Source organism: Scophthalmus maximus, chromosome 7, assembly GCF_022379125.1.
Source record: "Scophthalmus maximus strain ysfricsl-2021 chromosome 7, ASM2237912v1, whole genome shotgun sequence".
Classification (NCBI taxonomy): Eukaryota; Metazoa; Chordata; class Actinopteri; order Pleuronectiformes; family Scophthalmidae; genus Scophthalmus; species Scophthalmus maximus.
Window position 1 is genome coordinate 21,178,003 of NC_061521.1, and position 20,348 is coordinate 21,198,350.

Genomic DNA, 20,348 nt, shown 5'->3' on the forward strand with positions numbered 1-20,348 from the left:
AAAAAAAAGGAGAGGTTTACAACAAGATGTCAAAAAGTGTTTGTGAAATGCCAAACCTTCTTGCGAGTGACCTTTCAGTACGAGTGCATTTGTTTGCTTGTCGTTAGCCTTCACATTCCTCCGCTGGCTCACAGGATTTGCTCGTACGTATAAAATGTCAAAGGGTAATAATATAGGTTGGTTTGGGTCCATTTTGTACTGTGTGTAGGCTTTTTCAGAGAGACATAGGCAATATTACAGTGCTGCATCTTGGAGACAGTCCTACAAAAAAAAAGCAATGATCCTGTCCACTTTATATTGCAGACTGACTGACTGACTGACCGACTGACTGACCGACTGACAGACTGACTGACTGACTGACCACCCAGGCGCTGACAAGAGTGTCTGAAGGCAAGTGAGGGAGCCGGTGACATGCGGGAAAAAAAAAAGGGGGCAATCACACCTGTGGCTCAAGAGCTCTACAGGCCGGAATGCACCGTCTGGACGGGTCCGTCTAGACAATGAGTTATTGGAGGAATTACCCGGACTCATGGTGCGATGGAAGGGACAAAAGCAGAGACGGGGCAGCTGATGATGAGCGACGTGATCGGGCGCCACGACGGGCTCCGCCTCCCGCAACTTGGGCTGATCTCTGCTGGTCTCTGGAGCGACTGGGCACCAAAGTGCCAGCGTGGCACAACAAAACAACAACTCGAGTTCAATGGTCCCCCCGGCGAGAACAGACTCGTCACGATGACGAATGTGAAAATGACTCCGCGCTGAGCCGGGGTCCACACAGGTCATTTGTACAAGAAGCTTATTGCGGCCTGCAGTACGTGGATGTTCTGTAGGCCGTTACGTTCAGGGCCGCCAGAAGTCAGAGGTAGACGCGGCGAGTCCGTCTAGTTTGCGCATTTCAATGGATATGCTTATATGCTTATATATATATATACTAATCGTGTAAGCCTAACCATAACCATGACCCTTACCTTTGCAAGCTCATCAACCATAAGTAAATCAAATAAAGCCCCACAAGCCAATAAGTAGTTGTGCTGTACGTCCCGTCAACGGCAGACACAGCGGCACAACACACATCGCGCTGATCAAATAAAAGAGGAACATAACATGGCTGTTAAAGATAATATTCCAGGAAATGGTTGAAAACAGACGCACATAAAAGAGTACAGCGAATAGCGTGGAAAAGGGTTGAAGAGCACTTGGAGAAAAGGCAAAAAGGCATAAACTCTCTAATTATATAAAGCAATCTCTAGTACTCTGACAGGGCTGAGGTAACATTGAATAATTGACTTCTGAATTCTGCTCACACGGAGCTGTCAGCGCGACTTAAAGAAAGAAGGAGAAGATCGCGGTAGCATCCCACCGTCAAAGAAAAATTGGAGTTTCCCTGACCTCGCCTTGACTTCGGACGGGAGACCTTGCCCCGACTTTAATCAGCACGCAGCTGTCGGCGATCCGAACCGAACACCAAGCGCTGATCCGCCGGAATGATACTTTAAGACACTCGCGGCTCCGGGGGAACATGTGTGATGCGTTGTCTCCACCCGGCGCTGTTGTTCGTCTCTTGTCGGAAATGTAGGCGAACGCCGGAGGAAGACGGAGGCGACCATCGTTTCCTGAGGCGGCAAAAAGCGCTTTGTCGTTGTTGCGCGGGAAGCGGGACGACGTACTAAAGACGTCCTGCATTGGTGAACACATTTCTAGATGGGCGGCAATGCAAACCATTTGTCTTCCAATCCAAAAAGCGTTCCCTTGTAAACTGCGGGGTTAGTTCGGCCCACCCGGAACACCGGAATCCAAATGTAATGAGGCCTCATCTGTTCATCACAAAACTGGATTAAAGTTCACTACACTTGCTAAAACAATCGCGGTCGTGAACCGCGACCGGATAAAGAGAGAATCTTTTTTTATTTGAACCATTATTTCTTACTTCTCTCACGTTAAGATTCGGGCCACGGAGACAAATGCTCAGCCGCGCCAAAGACACATAGGAACCAGGGGGAAATAAATAAATTGGGCTGTTGACGCTGAATTCGCGCACACAAGACAAACCAGCCACTCCAACATCTGCATCCCTCGGCTCTCGGAACAAGAGTAAAGCGCGGAACATTTGGTTAACACTGAATTACTCTTTATGGCCTCGGCAGTCTACGCACACTTTGCGAGGCTAAATCATCCGTGCCACAGTTTCTTGGAGACAAACTGCACAGATGGACGGCCTTTGTTTATTCCGGGACCGCGGCTCTCGTGTGGGATGATACAGTTATACCATAAACAACAGGCATCACATTACAAAAAGGATGAGGAGGATTCACCAGAGGTGGACACTGTTAGGACTCCTCAAGATCACCAATTGAAAAAAAAAAGAAAAGGTAACGGGGCTCAAAGGACTTGATATTACCATGGTCAGATGTTCAATAGGCTGAGGAGGATTTGTTTTTTTTATTGTTATCCGGAGATATAATTGCAAGAAATGATACATGTCTGATTGTTGAGCTGGCAGTTTTAACGCCACGAGAACTATCGCGGAGGGGAAATATGATTTGCCTCCTGCGCTACTCGCTCTCCGGCGAGGTAATTAAAGCCAAATTGAGAGCATAAATGATCGTAGAAAGATACAAGCTGGGGAGAAGCAAACCTCACAGAGCTAATTATGAGCTTTTTTTTTTGTTAATGTTGCCTGCGTCAGTGAGATGCACGCTTTGACTCCTTTAAAGAAACAGCACAAAAGAGGTTTTTTTAACCTCCCTAATGTTTGACACATGACATCCACTGTAGTCTGACAGTGGATGTCATGTAGCACACACAAATCAGGTCCAACAGAGAAAGGGGCGTTTACTGTGGTGTGGGACTCCAAATGAGCAAGCGAGTAACTGTTAAAGTAGAGTTCTAAAAAAATAAAATCAATAGCCTCATAATCTTTTTGCACCTTGGCACATTCCTATCGAACCTATCCAAATTGCTGGCGACGTTAGAGAGTGTCAAAGTGCGGAAAAATGACTGTCGATCCACTGAACGTCTCTGTCGAGAGCAACCGTAATACTTTCTACGTAAATGGACAAAATTTGATATAGCGCCTTTTTTCGAGTCTTATTGACCACTCAAAGCGCTTAACAGGACAAGTCACATTCACCCATTCATTTCTGTCATATTCACACACATTCATACGCTGTCGGAAGAGCCGTCGGAGGCACTTCAGGGTCGAGTGTCTTGCCCGGGGACACATCGGCATGCGGACTGGGGGAGGCTGGGATCGAAGTAGAGCTGCAACAGTTAATCGATTAATAATGGATTACTAAGTGAATCGCCAACGATTTTGAAAAAGCGATTAATTAAAGTAGTTCTTATGAACTTTTTACTGTGACAGTAAACTAAATATATTTGTTCTGCGGACAAAACAAAACGTCATCTTGGGAGTTTGGGAAACACAATCGACATTTTATGGACAAAACAACGAATCAATTAATCGAGAAAATAATCAACAGATTAATCGATTATGAAAAGAATCGCTAGTTGCGGCCCTAGATCGAAGCGGCAACCTTCTGGTTAGAGGACGAGCGGCCAATAGACATGCAGAATGACATGCGGTATTTGTATGAACGCGGACGCGGCGCTCCAAAGTCGTGTCCTCTTTTCATATTCACCTCATATTGCTTAAAGAGGTATTCAAGACGTGGGGCGGCCGGACTCAAGAAGGACTGAAGCAGAGACATGTGATGCGTTTAAAGGTCAAAACCACCTGACGCTGACGGGCGCCACATCTCTCGAAATGTTCAACAGCCAACAAAAATGCTTTATTAACTACGGAAACATCTGTACCTCCATCATGTCAAATCTAGTCCATCATGGCACATCGGTTCACGACACGCACTATCGCTTTTGCGCGTCTACTTCTTTAGCGGCGCGAGCCGACAGATGCTACCCTGTAACAGAGCCTGCACATGGCGTGCGGCTGACTTATCTCTCCCGCCCTCTGCCCCACTGCCATCACATTGCAATGCGATACATGTCACCGTTTGGCCATTACGCCTGCTAAGGCATGGAAAGGAGGTGATTCATATTGGGATTGCAGCAGTGCCCTCCATGATTCTTTTCCAGAAGGGTAAAGTGGACCAGGGAGAAAGGCCCCAGAGCTGCGCACGCTGCCCCCACCCTCCCCATCCCGAGCCCTGCAGAGCTGCCTGCCTGCCTGCGGCTGTGGCTAAATTTAATCCCTCCTCCCAAGCATCCCGGCACATCACGTTGAGATTCTATTACTCTCCTGCGTCCCAGCATACACCGAGTCATGTGAAAGCCGGCCACAAGCCTCCGCGGCTGGCAGTGCCCTTCCTGCCCCTGCATTCAACATTCAGTCCAGTTAATGCCATTCGTCTCCACCCAGCTGCCCAATCGCTGTCTCGCAATGTCCCCCGTCTCCTCACCTCTGCTCTTCCTCGCCCCTTGTATGGGCTCCGCTCTCAAGTCTGCCACCCCCCCCCCCCTTCCTCATCTTCATTCCCCCTCCAATTAAAACCATACGCTCATCCTGAGAGCAGCGGCCCATGCGGCGTGCGACTTGAGAACGCAGGATGATTGTGGGTAATGCGCCCCAGCCAAAAAGGGATCAATAAGGAGACGGGCCCTGAAGGGTGGCTCCTGTTATGGGCAGAGAGGTGGACGGGGTCAGGAAATGCCACTGGTACCGCATCAGTTCAAATCACATGGCTGACATCCCAGAACGTCTCATCCATCGGTGGAAGGGGCTGTCAGCAGGGTGGCGAGGCTAGAATATTCACTCCAGTGATGGTTTCCCACCAGGCATGGGGCTGAAGTGCCCTGCCCCGCTGAAAAAAAACCAATTCTCCCGACTAGCCGAGTGCAGGCTGACATTGCGGCGGCTGATCCGGCACGTAGATCATCAGCTCTCACTTGGCCATGTATGAGAGTGTCGGTGGCTGCGCCTGAAATAGACTGACATGCGTCAATGAGGGCAATGGAGTCATTAGCTATTCCTTCTGAACAGGCAACTCACTCTCTCACAGGGGGGCAAGAACAGATTTTTTTTTTCTGACGGCAGCTTATGCAAATTGCACAAACAGGTTGAACCCGTACCCCAGGTCGAAATGCAAAGGGGGGCGGACAGATAAAGAAACGACCGGGGGGGGGGGGGTCAGAGAAAATAAGAGAATAGGGATTTTGTTTGAAGCAGAACAAAAGCTTTGCAGTCATTCTGCAGACACGACCAGAGAACATGCTGCAAACTCCTCAGCCACACAGCGCATGACATCTTCACCCCCCCCCCCCCACCGTCGCACCCTCGCACGCCAGGGGTCACGCTGACCTCTAGTGGTGTCAACGGGGAACACGGGGGGGGGGGGCTCACGACAGCAGGTAATTGACAGATAATTTGCTCCTGAAGTAATTTTATCAGAAAATGGATTTTTTTTTGGGGGGGGGGGGGGGGTCAGACACACTGTTCCGCTGCCTCTCAGGTGATGTGAACGAACGGCCACTGGGAACGGCTCGTTTCAACACCGTGTGAGCCGCAGTCTCGGCTTTCCAATTATCAACTGGTGCACATTCCCCCTGTCTCACCCCCGCCCCCCCCCCCCCCCCCCCAGTCTCCCCCCCCAGTCTCCCCAGCCCCTCTTCAATCCTCCGTCTCTCTCTCTCTCTCTCTCTCTCCTAAGATATACCTTTTCAATTTTTCCATTTGACCACTATTGATTTTCGTGGGTCACACCTACCACAGAACGCCGACAGACCCTTGCAGTAGCCACTCTATTCAGTCGGGGGGGGATCAAAGTGGAACCTCTTCTCGGTGCCGTTCAATGAAGTCGGAGGTTGTCGGTGCCGAGTGCATTAGGAGGTATTTTTAAACAACAACTTAAAGAACCTCAGAGCTGGGTATCGCATCTTAAATCGAATTTCTTCAGAGACACTGTTTCATGAGGCGAGAGTTTATTTATGCAACCGTTTTTTTTGTTTTACCTTCCCCCAATTACTGGTATTATGCCAGTTATGCTAGTGCAATGCAAATGTAATCAGAGGCGTAGCCGCATGATTGAAATTAAAAATACTGCGTTGCAGTAATCATGTAAATGAGGTGTATACTATCAAAAGCAGTGCCGAGTGCATACTGTATGTAGGCCATCCGTTAGGCTGAGGAAAATCCATACATGCCATATTGCTCAACAATCACTAGATGGCGCCCACTACAAGGAAAACGTAATGATCAGCGTGCTCGTTCCTTCAACATCAATGTTCCTACTTTCCCTGATTTCCAATAATCAGTCATATCCCATTAACTGATTCTAGTTTCATATGTGCAACTTATGCAACAGCCAGAGTATCAAAGGCACACATTTATGTCTGTCCCGCTCTTCTACAGACGCGTGAGGATTAGAATGGTCTCATCTAACGTTCATGTCAAAGACAAGCCCTCGCTGTCTTTTTGGTACAAATCGACACGGCGGCGTCAGAATCAAAAGGTGGTCGCGGGCCGCGGCGCTCCCGGCTCGGCTCGCGGCGCCATTACAATCAAAGCTTCCAGAAAAGCGCCCGGGCACATTTAGGTTTGCTGATATGGCAAAGTTACAGTCATTTGTCGGGTGATTCGGAGCATGGGCAGTGGCGCACCCCCCTGTGTCTCTGATGAGAGGGGTCGCTGCTTCTTCAGGATCCATTTGTGATTTAAGTGAGGCTGTTATTTTGTTATGTTAGCTTCCCCCATTTTGTCCGGGTGCACTCTCTGATTGCAAGGTTCCTGTTCTCCAACGTCACTTTCAGTTAAGCTTCAGAAGACCAGGAATCGAGACCAGACGTGGACGACACAAAAATTCAACAGACTATTCCTCCTGATATGCTGCTGTGGCGTGTCACGCGATGGGTTTGTCAGGTAAGTAGTGGCTTAAAGATGAATATGTGTTTCATCTAGGCCTGTCACCGCAACTACACGATATATTGTCCTGGAAATTATTGCGATAAACAATATTATCGTCCTCTTGAGACCATTTTCTAAAACTGAATCATGTGGTCGTTGGTGCAAGTCCTACACGATGTGTGTTGCTGCTGAGAGAAATGTTATCCAGGGTTTGGACTTGAGTTTAGGCCTCAGACAACTCGAGCAAGTGAAGAAAAATACATATTTTCTGACATGTTACAGACCACACCAGTAAAAGATTAATCACATGACGAGAGCAGATGAGAAGAAGGGAAGCAGCGAGGCTTGCTGGACTGTTGCGTGACGTTCATTCTTGTGTCAACAAACACACTTTGAGACACAATGGCGATCATTGAGGTCAACAAGACTTATTGATTTTCATATTCAAGTATCGTACGATGAGTCGATAATGTTTCGTCACGAGCTGATACTCTCACAGCGCTGGACAGCAGAGTCATTAGGTCGTGTTTAGCAAACCTCACGATATTGCCAGTATGCAGGAGGCCCGGTGACACGGTCAGCATGAATATCAAACTCCCACGGCGAGATGGGGACGCGGAGTCGGAGCCGGGGGAGAAATGCTGGTAGGTATATTGTCGAGAGCTCTCCACCCGGCCACTAACACGTCACCCATCGGCGACTCTGGGAGGTTTTTAAATGCTGCTCAGGTCCTCGCAGCGGACAGAGCCGGAAAGTGAAGCAACCACGACTGGCACGCGAGCTGTGGGAGAAGGTTTTTTTTCGAGGGCACGCCGAGTTTGGAAGAGGTGCCACTTTTCGCCTCAGCTGATTGGACGGGGGGGCGAACGAAGCCGCTCTCATTACGCGGTGTTGGATACATGCAGAAACGACTGTAGACGTAAGGGGCATCAAATTAAAACAAAGTTCTGGTGAAGTTTCAAAAGAAAGCGACGTATAGAGTGTAGCACTCATTTAGAAGACACTGGTTGTCCATGACAGCATTTACAAGGACGTGTACTTAATTTGAATGCATCATATTAATCCTCACCTAAATGGGGTTTTTTTTAAATGCATGAACTACAAACACTCCAACAGGGAGTCAAATCAGCAGCAGCGGTTCACAGAGGAAACGTTTTCTGTTGCAGAGCCAGGGAGAGACAATCCGTCGCCCGATAAGAACAAAATGAGCCGAAGCAGTCGAGGGAGATTAATACCTGCTCACCTGTGTCCACTCCCGAGAGCTCATTAAGCAGGCCCCAAGTAATGGGATTAGGATTTACATAATATTACATCATCATCATCTAGGCAGAGTCTCAGGCAAGAGAGCCTGCGTGCAGATCGCTTTAAAATCAGGGGAAAGATAACAAGTGCTAAGGAAACTCGCTTGAAATCCAGTTGGAAGTTCTTGATGGGCCCAAAAAACCAACAACGGCAATCTTACAAATCCAGCGGGACGTCTTCCTCATCATCATAATGTCGGCAGACTGTCATAAGTGCTTTATGCACTGTATAATTCTTGCAGTACATTCTAGCTACAGTGTCTAAGGCAGAATACAAAACTGAAGTTGGCCTTTTCATGATGTATGTAAGAAGATTGCGAAGGTTAACCAAAAACACTGCCGTTAGCACATTTTAAAGAAAAGCCAGTGCATGAAAACATTTATCGCGAGTACTAAGAGAAATGAAAAAAGGCAAGCGTCCAGTTTCCGCCGAAGACGGATGCAGCCTTTCATTCACAAGGTCAACGTGATCAATGTGCATGAGCTCCTCCCAACGGCTCCTCTCAGTAAAGGTCATTGAGCCGGGACAGACCCAGACGTGTGCCACTTCAGAGAACTTGAAATCAAAGGTCTCTGTGGCATCTATAGTTTTCGGGGCTTCAGAGATGTACCTTTGTACGACAAACAACAAACCCCCCAAAAAACGAAGCAAAGTCAACCACATCGCCTACGGTGTGATTAAAGGGCAGGACCCTCCCCGAGCCCGTCCGACCCGGCCCTGTTGTGCCGATGTCTGCTAACACAACCATCAAACACTGAGCCGTGCTGCGCAAAAGCGCAGCGAAGCAGAGCCTTGATGTCTTTCGCAGAAAGGGCACAACCGGGGCTGTAAAATACAGCGCCCCTTTTCCCTTTTCCCTCTCCTTCAACGTCCGCTCCCCCCTTTTTTCCCCACACTCTGGGTTTTACTGTGAGTGATGTCGCCCGAAACCCCCGCGCACTCCTCATCTCAGCTCGCCCCGTTCGAAGTCAGCGAGGACGCTCTTAGTGTCACAGATTGAAAAGACTCGACTTGGGTCGGAATTAAGCTGTTCCAATTCAGAGTAAAACAGAGCAGTGATTGACAGCTAGTACCGTCCAGTAGGCGCAGATCACAAACCGATGGGTGACGCCACGGTGGTTCGCCACTTGGTTCTCAGTCTCACTCAAGAATGACACGAAATGAACCCTGAGCTCAAAGCGGAGCAGAGGTGCAGAAACTGTGCGATTGAATCAAAAGAACACGTCCAGACACTTGGACGGATGCAAATAAAGGTCCTTGATAAGGATGTGCACTTCAGATTCAGGCACAAGTATCGCAAGTGCGGTTTCAGTGATGCACGTAATTGGCAGACAAAAAAAAAAAAGATTTCCCCTCGCTATACCACTCGGAAAAAAGCGGTGCCAATTTGAAAACGGCAGTTTGATCGGACTTAAGCCTGAATGTAAAAAAATCCCACCATTAACTCTTGCCCTTGTTGGACGCCTGTGAAAGGAGAACACTGTGAGCAGAATTTAAAAAGAGAAGTGAATACGCATGACAAATAAAAGCTTCTCCCCGCAGCTCAGTGTCCAGGCCGCCTCACGGGGGATTTATGGCGACAACCCTGGGGCTATTAATTTCCGGGGTTTTTTTCTTCCCCCCCCCAGAAAAAAAAGAAGAAAAAAAGAAAGCCTGTCCAGAACGACCCGGTCTCCATGGACCGCGGAGCACCTTCTTTATTACCCCGAGCTAACTGAGGACCCAGATGTTGCTGCCACTGAATAAAAACAGAGACGACTAATATCCTACAGTCGCGGCGGTCCGCAGCTTTTTCTCTGCCGGAGTGGATGGATGTCGTCTCCCTCGGAGGCAACTCTGAAAGTGAGTCTGAACGCATTTGGACATTGGCAGATGTTACCCACAAACAGACTCGCAGGACCCACAGTGCCTGGCGGAGGTCGCTGCCACACCATACACTACAAAGTCCACCACCATCATCATCATCATCATCATCTTTATCATCATCATAATCATCGCTGACCAACCGGAGCCGCAGACGCCGAGGCCTCATTATAATCAAGTGTTTCGACCTGAGAACGTTTAAGGAGATTTAAAGGGAAAAGGGATCCTTTTGAGTTCTTCGCTGCTTCTTGCTGTGTGACCCCCCCCCCCCCCCCCCCCCCCCCCCCCACCACCACCACCACCACCAAATGAAAAGCAGCAGCCTATAGTTTCGCTCGCTGCGCCGGCTGTTTTACATGGGAAGTCATGATCCAAGAGGGCTGTCCTCATTCGTGTTCGCCCAAAGGGATCGCGGCATGTCAGCTCCTTCTCTTTGGCTTTTCACGTGTTTTCGAAGTGTGAATATGTGAATTGGCTAAAAACCAAAAACAGAAAAAGGGAAGAAAAAAATTGAAAAGCGCCTGTGCTGTAATGCCATGCAACAGGCCTCGGGAAAAGAATAAATCTACCTCGCATCGAAATGTTCAGCGGCCGCTGAGATGACTGCAATGTATTTTGCATTGCATCACATGATGATCAATGAGTGGATCCTATTGGACGATCACACTACATGTGGGGTTTTTTCTTTGCTTCCCCAGATGCCGTCTCAGCTAAGGTTGAAGGGCAGATCTGGCTGACGTTAACACCCAATTGACTGCACCTCGGCTTGTATCGAAAAACACCTCCCTGTCCTGCGGCTTTTCTGCTGGTCTCCACCTACTCCCGCGATGCGTGCTTCCGAACATACTGAGGTCCGTCGTCGGCGAGCACAACGCGCTCTCGGAGCTGGCAGGCTCTGATCAAACACGCCCCCGAGTAGGTCGGCTCTATGTAAAACAGATTGTTCACATACACACGGCCTAACAGCTGCCTTTTATTGGCCAACAGGTAATATATAACAGACGGAACACGCAATGTCATCTTTGCCCATTGCACAGAAGAAACAGATGACACGTGACATACATATTATTAGCCCGTTGAAATAGCAGTCATGCCAGAGCCACTGTTAGTGTGTTACAGTGGGGAAAAGCAAAATCGCTTGTGCCGTGGTACGCGCGCTTGCTTGAAAGCTCTTCTTAAGGCGTATCTTCGCGAGTTACCGGCTCCTTCGGAAACACACGTGAACATGTGGACAAATGATTGATGGCAGCCATAATTCTTTGCGACACCGAAAGACCGTAATGACCACAACACTGCCGCTCTCCCACGCGTGTCCCGCAGACCAAAGTAATTCATGCCCATCACCAATTGTACTGGCAAGGGGCAACACTAGAGGTCAGGCAGGTCACGTCCCTGCAACCGGAATGTAAGGCTGTGTGTTTTTTAGTGTGTGTGTGTGTGTGTGCGCGTGTATGCTTGTGCGGCTATTTCCTGTACCTTGGGGTCACCCACCCCAAGGTTTGGAGGTATGCCGACAGGAAGCGGTCTCATACCACAACGAGCAAGTCAGCCCCTGAACCATCTGTAATTCGGTCCCAGGAGCGTTGCTTCCTGGAACGTCCATTGTCTTCCTCTGTTGCAAAACCCCCAGAGGACACTGGGGGAACACCCACTGCCGCCCGCGACAAGGGGAACGGAACCTGCGCCACTAATTCTGTAACACATCCGTCATTTCCTGAATTTCCCTGACACAACTTCCTTACATTCTCGATTTTCGAGAAAAAAAAAACAGCTTGTGTTAAAGCTTTAGAGCGACCCCCTAAAGTAGATGCTGTGATCAGCATCACCCGGGAGAAACCTTTTGGAAACAAACAGTGGCACATAGACAAACAACAACACACAAGTGGAACGTGACGTCATTTCTCACCGGCTCTCAGGTGTGGTCTCCCTGGCTCGCCTGCGGCGGCCTGTCAAACAGAAGAAGAGAAACCGGGAGTGAGAAGGACTCATCGGATTGAACCATCTGCTCAATGGAAGAAAAGGAAAAAAAATTGAATTCACAAGCAGTTGGAGAAACGACAGAGCTGCGTGACAGCGATTGGCTGAAGGCTATTCAGCACCACAGCGACTCTAACACCAGCACAACCGTCAGCGGTCGGCGGATATTTGTTTGACGGCTACAAAAGCAGGTCGTTCAAACGCGATGCCACCGCTGAGACGTGGACAGGACATGCAGCGGAGCGTGTACCCTGCTTCCCTCGCGAGGCGGGGCCATTACTCCTGACCGCAAGGATTTGGCATCCGGACAAATCTCTGCCGTTGGATATTACAGTGTGCACCGAACAGACAGGAAAATTACAGCCCCATGGCGGAGCACTTCCCAGGCCCCCCCCCCAGCGATTGCTATTCCTGACCACTACGAGTGAATGTCACAAGATCAAATAGTCCAACTGCCTGATAATCACCCGCGGACGACTATTTTAAGCACGCCAAGATCTGCAGTGCATCCGGGTCTATTATGAGCACGGCAGGAGACGCTTGTGCTCAACCGTGAGTCGGTGTCTGAGTGGAAAGTGCAGGCTTTTACGGCACAGACGAGTCCAGTGGTCTGTCCCGTGAGCTCACACTGAACCACGGAGCGGGGGGGGGGGGCACCAGACGGACACTCCGTCCGCTTTCTTGGGGAGCCCTCTTCCGAACGCACAAGAACCAGGGCCAGTGGCCCTCGGAAGCAGCCGAGGCGTGAGCTTCTACCCCCCTCAACCTGCTCATTGAATTTCTGGTCAGGAAGGCGAGCTGTTACCACAATGTCAAGGGGGCAGGTGCTCCACTTAACATTCGACTGGTCTGATTCTGCTGCAAGACAGACGACGACGACGACGACTGGGAATAATTAGTGGAGGACAAAGAGTAGAGTAAGGAACAAGGCGAAGCATATAGGATGAAAAGAAAAAAGAAATTAAACGAGAAGCAAATGTCGGCTGGAGAGCTGTCATTCATTCACTCTCACGCTTTGGCCAAAAGCAATGTCAAACAGGTCATTCATTTCATTTTATGTTCAAAACTATATTTTCTGGGGGGGGGGTAAAAGAAACAATGCCAGGAAGTGACATTTCCCTTCTACATTTTTAATAGTCTATGCGTGTTGAAAATGTTCTTTTATTCTCAAAGGGCAAAAGGGCACATTGTACTCGACTGCTTCGGTTTCCTCGGAGCAAACACTTGGCAGACCTCTGAGGACACAACTACAGACCCGCCGGGGGCCGTCGGGAGGATTAAAGCCTCATCGCGGATACGTCTAATAGCGCGGGTCCAGTCCGAGGACGCATATCGAAGGGGAAAAAAAACGCGTTTGAGGTCAAACGTCGGAAGCAGCCGCCGTGACAAGAAACAGGAGAGAAACCTGCCCCAACGCCCCGTCCTGGAAACGCTCACTTGCCGTCCACGCCTAACTTTCAGCTGCGCCTTTCGCCAATTATTGCCGAACATTTGGAGATCCGCTATAACACTTTGTGACGGAGAAGCTTGTGATTTCAAAACACCAACAGCAGAATAACTGGGTGAAGCAGTGTGATAAGGCCGGAGCGCGAGAAGTTCCCTCAGTGTATTCTAAGCATCGCCTCGCCGCTCCAGATCCCAGGGCCTCACCTCTGCCCTTCAATCTTTCTTTCTTTTGTCTTTTGGGTTCCTCTGTGACAGTCTGCCAGCGAGGTTTCTCAACACTTTGGCTGCGTGAGGAGCTGACGGGAGTGCGAGACTGGACATCACTTGATTTCTCTCTGTGATGTCTTTCTGTTTTTCAAAAGATAGGACGAGTTTAGTGTTGCGTGTCGGTTTATTGTCCAACCTCAGTACTGTAGATCACAGAATATTGATTCAAAAGTTGGCTTATTTGCATCTAAATCCTGTGGGAGACATGAGCACTGCACCTGATACGATAAGGTGTCGAGTCAATCGACAGAGAAATAATCAAGCAACTCTTTGTTTCTCAAACTAAAACCAAATAGGATTCCAGCTCCCCTCGTGGGAGGGTTTGAATATTTTTGCAACAGGTTACACAGCACAATGTCAATGTCGTGTTCTAGTATTATAGAGATTCAACTTTCAATCGAAACGATACTGTCTAATTAATTTTTTTAAAATCCTACCAAACAGTCAAATGTGATATCGATGGGAAAAACGGGAACAGGACTAGGGCGGCACCAGAGCACATACCTCCGCCAGGGCCAGAACAGCCCCCTTAAATTCAACCAGGCTGCACCACATTGCACACACATATACACGTTTGTCCACCTTGCAGATTGTTTTGATCAAGTGAAAATGTCAAAGAAAATTAGATTTTAAAAAAACCTGTTCAGTAGTTTTGTGCATAATCCTGCTGACAAACCAACCGAAGAAACAGACAGGGGTGAAAACATGACCTCCTTGACAATAGTAGCATCTCCCCTTAGCCACTATTCCCTTTGCTGCACGCACAAGTGTGTCAACCTGGTCCGAGCATCTCATTGTGTAACGTGGACTTGTGGTCTTTGTGTTTGAAAGGGAATCACAGCCACTATGTCTATTTTTCTATCCGAAAACCAGCTGAATCTCTGCCCGCCCGAGTCCCCGCATGCCCACCGGCCCACATCTGAGGTTACCGAGAGAGAGATTTTACCCTGGGAAAGTGCTGCGGCGTTGGCCGACCCGAGCCAGACAGGCAAGACTGAATCAGGGGAGATACAACTCTACATTCTCCCAGGCAGCATCCCCATCCGGCTGCCAAGTGTGAGCACCTGATGCGCTGCCGTACGGTGCCAAGCGTAGTGGCCATGAATGTAACATTTAAAATATGTATTGGTCCCACGGCTACATTTCTCTCTTTGAGTTTTTCACTGTCGACAACAGCAGTCGCACTGGAGAGTGTGCCGGTGAAGGACGGAGTGCCGCACGTGGAGCGCAAAACACGGATTCACATTCAGGCGGCAGTTTAGATCTTTGTTCCAGAAGCCAGCTGTTCCATTTTAATCACGCACGCACGCACGCACACACACACACACACACACACACACACACACACACACACACACACACACACACACACACACACACACACACACACACACACACACACACACACACACACACACACACACACACACACACACACACACACACACACACACACACACACACACACACACTCTGGCTGAACACCAACACAAATGTGGCGGTGATCAATCACCGAGGCGATGTGGCAGCTCGAGCAGCATCCAACTCCCATCAAGTTCTGGGGAGCTTCACCGCCATTAAATAATCGATCGCGGTGTCGAGAGTGCGGCGGCGGCCAGAATACGACGCACTTCGCGTCAGGACACTTCGCGGCTTTGCTTACATGCCGAACTCGCCCGGCCTCGTGCATGTGGGGGGGGGGGGGGGGGGGGGGGGGGGGGGGTGACAGCAGGTAAGAGAGGGTTGGACAGAAAAAGAAATGGCTAATTGATGCCGGTGACCTCTGTGAGGAAGAACAGATCTGTTGGCCTCAGGGCAGGAAGTGGCCTGGTTCGTCCATCTGAACATCTCACTGTTAATAGAAACAGAAAACCTCCGGCTTCCTCCCACAGTCTCGCCCAATGTCTGCTGGGATTGGCTCCAGCCCCCCCCCCGCCCGCCCCCGAAACCCCCAGATGGAAAAAGCGCTAGACGCCGGAGCTACACATGGGCTCACTCCAGTCACTTTTTTGCGGAAATTTTACAAGGCTGCTCGCAGGAAAAGTTACGGAAAATGCCCGGATGCAAAAACTGGGGGCATTTGCGTTGTCCCGTACGGCCCCTCCCTCCGGAAAAACGAAATGGGCGGACTTCAGTACTTGTCTGGAGGCAGCTTGACCTTCAGTGACACTACAACGTCGCGCGCACACACACACGCACACACGCACGCACAGGGATGCGCTGGCCTCGGTGGCACTTTCGGTCTCGACCGACAACGCTCCTTGTAGAGGAAATGCCATGTCTCTCTCTACACTCACTATCATATCTGTATATCCCGCACATACGCAACAGCTGCTGACAGGGAAATCGGCTCAGACATGCGGCTATGGCTGTAAGGTGGTTCGTCCATGAAGGATATTTATTATATTCCTTTTTTAATGGCAAATAAATAAACGAATACAATACGAAGAAAGCTTACCATTTCTCTGTCACTTTGGTTCAGTGTCTATTGCACGCATTCTTACTTTTGAGTTGTAATATGTGAAAGAGTCGACTGAGATCAAAAGAAATGAAGGACAATAAAAAAATTATTTTCCATACATTCATTTTGGACTTTTTGGACATTTTGAAAATATTTTTCTTTTTGTAGAGGGGTGTTAAACACTTGGACATGTACACTGTAACACACTTTGCAATCTTAAAAATCACTTTGGTTGGTCTTGGAGTCGGGGTGAAACCGGGTTAGAGAGACCGGTATCTGTTTAAAATCTACAAATATGCCAAGAAAATTTTAAAAAGAAATCAACATACAACATTGTGCACAATTAGCATGCGATAGGAGGGGAAAAAAAGCCTCATCAACAAATCAACAGCTATCAAACAATAGACTCAAAAGAAATTTGAAGAAGAGAATTTCTGGCAGATACATATTGTATTGTACATGTGTTTTCTCTGCGACCTGCTCGTGTTCAGTGGGAACACTCATCAGCCTCGTGGCTCGGCCACTTGGACCTTTTCCCCCACATACTTGTTTGAAGCGAACACAACTCAGTGATTTAAGATTCGGGCTTATAATGATTATTATTTAGCTTCTCACGCTCGCAACACGATATTTTTCGCATCTCGCGGCGGACAACAATGTGATGGAAAGCCTTCGTAACTGTAGTCTGTTGAAGCCAATCAGATGGCGGACAAAGTACTAAATGCTAAAGCTGTCACTTTATGAAATGAACTGCCGATGTGTTTCCGTGTAGTGGTAATTAGTTTTTCACAATATTTCCTCAGTGTCATGGTCACGCTCGATATCACAGGTGTCATAAAAGGGTAGCAGCTATTTCAGGTCACGCACAGGAAATGGATTAAACTGTAAAAACACTCTAAGCATGCCTCGTTATTTTTCACTATGAAATCACAAAGTTTTGCATTGTTTAATTCCAATCAGGCCGAGACGCTTTAAGCTACAATCTCCTTATTTAATGTAAAAAAAATTACAAGTAATGAAACCCCATCAAATTAGCCTTAATGAGAAGAACATGTTTGGGACACAAACTTTCTTTGGGGAAGACAGTTCATAAAGAACAGCTAATAAACAGCAGCTGCCAGTTTGTTACAAAAAAAATGTGCCCTGGCGAGCGTGATTCATAAAGAACGTTTGGGTAAGCTCATCACAAACACAGCATCTTTTCCTATGAAAAAGAAAGTACATAGTTTGTCGAGAAAAAACAAGAAAATCAACCCACAGGCCTGCCCGTCTCCGACAAAACTTTTCCACTTGTTCCTTTTCCTACTTATTATCTGCAGCAGAGATTTAACCATTTGGAAGTAATATAGGTTATTTATATTCTATATTTTTTTCATTTACATGTTAACATGGTGTGCAGCTGTATTTTAAAACAGGCCTCTTCTGTTTACATTTATTCATTCTCACGTGCACGTGCAGCATTCTCAGTGGTATGTCCAATGTTATTTAACGTAAGTTGTTCATGTACAGATTCTTTGGACTAACATGTGGATATATTTTGTGCATCTGTCTATTTTCCTAACCGGATAGGCCTGCTGTTGTTTTTTGGGGTTATTTGCACAGCTGTGCTTTGTTAAGCGTTTTGTTTTGATCACAGTCTTTTAATAAAAAGGGCTTGTGACATCTTGCATGTGGCTCTCAGTCAAAACATGTTGGCCCATTTCGTATTAAAAACTACCGACATATTCCATATCACCGTTGAGCCTAGGAGAGGATTTTGTGTCCATGTCGCCCCTCCCTAACCTTAACCTGCTAACAATTACATTTCTCTGGGGATGAATATAAATTGTCACTTCAACATCTTCCTTGTATAACACACGGAAGATGTTGAAGTGACAATTTTCCAGTATCGCTCCTTATCACAGCATTGAAACACTAACAAAAGGCAGACCTCATCCCACGTGGGCCGTATCGGTCGCAGCTCAGTCAGAAACAAAGGACATCCCTCCGGACCAAAGAGTCTTAAGGAAGAACCGTTACCCTTTCCTCAAAAAAGGAAAACACAGGACCTCACATTTACTTCCTCAAGACCTACAATGAGTATGTTCACACAGTTCACCGGTGTCCCATCTGTAACACAATCGCCACCCTAAAAAAACGCCACAGGATCTCAGACTGGACCGACATATGGGAGGGCGCCGGTGGCCGACGCTCGCCGCGACCGGCGTGTGCACACAGCAGCTCTCAACCACGTGCATCAAAATGACATTTTTCACTCCAAGAGGGGAAATGGATTGTTTGCGAAGTCAACCATCGGTTCCTCGGCCATTCTGAATGACTGCAAAGATGTTTCGAGGCCTCGTCCTTGGCAAAATGGCTTACGCACATTTTAATCTGCAATTTTAAAGTCCATCGTTGCCATTCTCCTCAGCACCACTACACACTGTGGCCTTGCCCGTGCGTGTGCTACGCGTGCAATGCTCGGCTGCGAAATCTCATCTTCTAACAACAGTATAGGGGAAGTGTCAGTTACTCAAAACAATACTCTGGTTCACTGCCTCCCCGCTTCTCAAAAGAGCACTCACATTCGGAGATCCCAATGAATACAAATCCACTTCCTCATTTTGAACAGGAAAGTGTTCCCCCCAGAGGTTGATCTTAGCCCTCCAAGGTAATACAAAACTGTTCGTCTGGGATACCACAGTAGATTCTTTTTCTACTTGACATTAAATTGCATTTAAAAGGCTTTCCCAAGTAAATCAAACAATTTCTGAAAGGGGCAAAATAACGATCTTTATCAGCATCAAAAAAATCAGTGAGGAGACACGCTAATCAAGCTGGAGAGCAGAAGCACAGTCTTGAACTTTCACCACATTTTGTCCCAACCACAAGCTCTCGGAATCCCCCACACTGCCTGTTTGGACTGTAATATCGTTAGTGGAACTTCCTAAATTGAATTCTCAGTAGCTTCTGTGTCAATACAACACAGCAGGAAATTAGGAAGCCACTGTTTGCTGTCCCGAAACAACAGGACGTGGGTACATATAAACCGAGGGAAGTTAATCTGAGGGCAATTTATTCATTTCCCGACGAAGGTCAGACCACGTCACCTCAAATGACGAGGTGAAAATGTCACACCTATCAAACCTCCACAGCAAGCCCCATTCTCCGATGAAAAAAAAAAGGTGGAGAAGACTGTCCCCGACTCACGGTGGTCAAACTGTGTCGACTGTCTCTGAGGTCAGAGGCGGCACAATGCGCTCGACTTCGGCGAATGACTTCACAAGAGGGATCCGCTGGCGGCCCTCCGCTGGGTATACAAACACACGTCGCTCATCAAAGTCTCGGATTCCCAAGCACAAGATCTTTTCAGGTTTGTAATGAGCAGTGTAGATTGTTGGAGTTGATTTTTCAAGTTAGTCTGTGGCGAGCGAACTTACAGGTGCGGTACAGGAGGTCGAGATAGAAGAGATTGCTCCTAGTGCAGACGGAGCCGTTGCTAAAATTGGAGCCACGTGGGAGGGGAAACACTGCGCCGGCATCCCGAGATTTCATCATCTGCGAACCGTGTGAAACGTCTGGAACTCATTTTGTGGCTAATATATATACACCGACGGCAAGGAGTTTAAGCGCAGATCTGCGGAGCCCTGACAAGTGCATGATTGCATTAATCCACCTACTTATCCGCCGGTCGACTTATGCAGTCGAGCGGCAGAAAGGGCGCAGGGGCAAGTATGATTTTCAACACATGCTCGGCTTCGCGCAGCACGACACCAACACAAATCAAAGGGTGGAATTGAAACGCAAATGACCCATGAGACGGAGGCCGCTACTTTTGCCGAGGGTGTACGCAGGGTGGCCAGAAAAAATAAAATAAAAAAGGCTCCAAAATGCTCCCTAATAACTACATCCAATAGCTTTTATGTCCATCTGGGATCTTGAACGGATCATTCCAAGAGACCGTTTGGCAGCACGGACATTTGTTTTCCTCAGTGTTCAGTGTGTTGGCAGGTTAATATTCCGGGGGAGGGCGGGAGGGGGCTGACGTTTATTTAACCACAAAGCTAATTTAGATCAGGGTTTTTACTGAAGAAAATGATTCCAGTACTTCTATTTGACCATTTTGGGGGGAATTTCGCATCAAAAAGAAAGCACTGTTTGGTAACCTATTAAAAGTTTTGCGGATGCAATGGG

The 20,348-nt window shown here is 48.1% G+C and overlaps 1 protein-coding gene across 3 annotated transcripts in view; it reads right to left on the reverse strand.

The window, feature by feature from the left end:
- Positions 1–20,348, reverse strand: part of tspan9a (tetraspanin 9a) — a 142,060-nt gene that overhangs the window by 115,261 nt on the left and 6,451 nt on the right. For 2 of the 3 annotated variants that reach the window (XM_035642887.2, XM_047333473.1), the window contains exon 2: positions 11,931–11,970. The exons of the other annotated variant lie outside the window; for it this stretch is intronic. The gene's annotated coding sequence lies outside the window, so the exon portion shown is untranslated. The remainder of the gene's footprint in view (positions 1–11,930; positions 11,971–20,348) is intronic. 3 annotated transcript variants of the gene reach the window in all.